General features: G+C 36.7%; 1 pseudogene; it reads right to left on the bottom strand.

Moving 5' to 3' along the window:
- Positions 1–738: 738 nt before the first annotated feature.
- Positions 739–1,960, bottom strand: LOC131649813 (probable aquaporin PIP-type 7a; annotated as a pseudogene).
- Positions 1,961–3,293: the final 1,333 nt, after the last annotated feature.

Below are 3,293 nucleotides of genomic sequence, written 5' to 3'. Positions count from 1 at the left end.
ATATACGTGGTATGTTTTCCAATTTATACCTCAATGCTAGAATAGTGTGCTTCCAACAAAAATTGCATTTCATATTCTATCTAATAAATAAAAAAATCATAATCTATCTTCTGCCTAAACAAAAGTTATCTGCTCAGAAAGCTTATGTCCACTCCACAATTCTAAGTCTAACTTCTACTTAAGCTCTCTCAACTATTCAACTAAAACTATTAGTGTATGTACAGTACTAATGTATCAGTGTGCTAAAATTACTGATGTAGGCATATCTAAGGCCTTCTTTGACCCTAATCTGTGACTTCCAATATATTATCTACAAAAAATATTAAGCAGGGCACCAGTTATTAGATATGTTCAGTAAGCACACCCAATACCAAGGTAAAATGACAAGGTCTCATCAAAGTTGGCTCATGGAACACAGTCCTATAGTTATAATTATAAAGAAGTATTTTGTGGACCCGCTTTATATTCTGACACTTCATGACCTGTTGTACTTATCGTTTACTTTTTCAAATTTGAGCTCATTTCTTTTCCGAACTATTCCAATTACCAAATACTTCTCTGGATACCAAGAAAGCACTTACACTTCAAAACAGAGACATGCCGTGTCGCATTTCAATCACCTTAGCCGCAATGATTCTTTCCACAAAAATGAGGCATAATAACTGACTAGGTTCTCTGCAAACACAGAATGATAGATTATGAGTTTGTTGTGATGCATAATACAACATTTCAGAGAACTCATAGTTGCATACCCATATGATTGGAAGAGTTTAATGAGTTCAAATAATTTTGGTGAAATGTATCCCATGTCCACTGCCTTTGAAAAATCAAATTCAACATCCAAAACCACTTTATCAGCTGCAGAAACAATAGCAACAAAATTTAGTGATCTCAAATAAATAAGGTGAAGTTTTATAATGTACATCAAAATAATCCCCACCATACATACAACATATACAGTAGTTGCAAACAACATCACATGAATTTGGCTGCATAGAATTTGATGATTAATGCAAGCACTTCAATAAAACATAATCTTACACCTAATATTATCTTCATAATATATTAATCAACTTGTTTTGTCAGGCCCGTGAAAGCTTTACAGGTGAAATAGGATAAAATGCACAAACCTAATGTTCAAACAACAGATACACCCTAATGTTCAAACAAATACTCTGTCTTCCATCAATTGGTAAAGGTGCCAAAATTTGTTAATTCATTTAATTAACACACCATTAAGAAACATTAGACTAAAATTAACACATGTAATTAATTTAAAGAAGTAAAAGCACATGCACATACAGGAACATGAGAGTCTCTGGCACTACGTTTGGCATCAGTGGCGGAGAAGACGGTGTAGACAAGAACAAAGGTACCGATAATCTCAGCACCAAGTCCATCTCCTTTTGTGTACCCAGGAGCAACAAAGTTAGCATCACCGTTTTTTTCTCCGAAGATTTTTTTTCCCCTCAAAACCCTTAACCACACCAGCGCCGCAGATAGCACTAAGAACCTACATAACGATGTAGAACACTGCTCTTGTTAGAGACAGTTTCCTCGCCAAGAACAAACTGAATGTCACTGCTGGGTTTATGTGACCCCCTGCAACCACAACATCACAAATTAATACCATAAAAAACATAACAATCATGTTAGATCTAACTAGTACTAAACTGAAGAGAGTGTATACCAGAGATTCCGGCGGTGCAGTTAACTCTGGCTAAAGAATATAGGTCACCAAGAAGACAACAGAATATAGCGAACAGAGCGAGAAAAACGAAGAGAAAAGTTCACAGACAGAACCAGAAAGACGAAGAACAAGAAATATCTCACGAAGTGGTAAAAAGTGCAAATCGCGAGTTCGTTCTTCTCTTCTCTCATTTGTTTTTTTCTTCTTCTTCATCAATTTCGGCCATTGAATCGTGTTTTCAAGATTAGGGTTTCGTTTTCCCCCTTTCATGTTTTCCTTCAGATTCTGAAATTAACACATAATAATCGATTAATCACAAAACAAACAAGCGATTAAAATAAATCAAACACAGATAATCGAATAAATGGTAGGATCGTAGAAGAAGTCAAGGAAATCGCAAGGTCACGGTGGCTCCGCCACCACCACCCTAAACACATCGCTCTTTCACGACCACAGAGAAGAGAGGAGAGGACGAATCACAAGAAGTTATAAGATAAATCGCGTTCAGAGAAGAAAGAACCAGAGATATGAGCGGTGGTGCGATGAGATAGAGGAGAAGAAAGTCGTTTGTGAGAAAGGAAATGGGACGAAAAAGTTGTCTGAAGAATGTATTGGCTATTTTTATTTTTTTCTTTTTTTAATCTAAAAAAAATTAGAAAAGAAATTAATTAACTGAGAGGGAAACAAAAAAAAAAGGGGGGGAATTTTGGCGGTATATTTTTTTTTGGTATATGCCACAGTTTGAAGTTAAAATTATAATGCCGCGGTTTTTTTTTGTGGCTTTAAATAACTACAGTTTTTTAACCGTGGCTTATGAAGAAAAGGCCACAGTTTCACACTCCGGATTCAATATTTTAAAACATATTTCTACGATTTGAAAACTCTGGCAAAAGCATGTATTTGGCCGCAGTTTCAGAGTTGTGGAAAAATTTAGCGTGGCCGTAGGCCAAATTTCTAGTAGTGGGGTATTCTAGTGTTCAATCCTCTTCTACCTTCAGATTCCGACAGGCACACAAGCCAATCTACACCCTCAGGTATAAGAAGATTGAACAGGGGCAGTTGTCATACCCTAAAATTTTCCCATCATATTTATTCATATTTCAGTCCATCTGACTTTCAAATGCTCAAGGATGCACAAGAAGGAAGCATGTAGTCTCTCTCCTAAACAACAGCCTCTAAGCTAGGGTTTTGTATTTCTCAAAGTAAAATCAAGTTCTAAGACCTCAAATGGATCCCATGACCTCTCATATGCTTCAAAGGGTCCTCATGCCAAGTTTCAAGCTCTGATTCATAGGATTGTGTCGCGGGAAAAATCGTATCTTTTTTCGGGATGAGACACCTGATGCCTTCTTTGGGCTCGAGTGCTCAAAAAAATGATTTTTCTTTTGTTTCGACCAAACTTTTTATTGTTTCCATAGTAGGAAAAGGAAAAAAGCTGCAATAACCTTAAAAGTGGGGGAGAGATTCCGGGTAAGAGGGTTGGTTATACGAAGGGAAGGTATTAGCACCCAACGTATCTATAGTACTCTATAGGCTTCTTTGTTATGTTTGTTTCATTCTATGTTATGGTGAGGTTCTTGTGAGATAGGTGGGACCTAGGGTG

This window comes from Vicia villosa, linkage group LG2, assembly GCF_029867415.1.
Source record: "Vicia villosa cultivar HV-30 ecotype Madison, WI linkage group LG2, Vvil1.0, whole genome shotgun sequence".
In the NCBI taxonomy this organism is placed as follows: Eukaryota; Viridiplantae; Streptophyta; class Magnoliopsida; order Fabales; family Fabaceae; genus Vicia; species Vicia villosa.
This window is presented reverse-complemented; position numbering and strand designations above follow the sequence as displayed.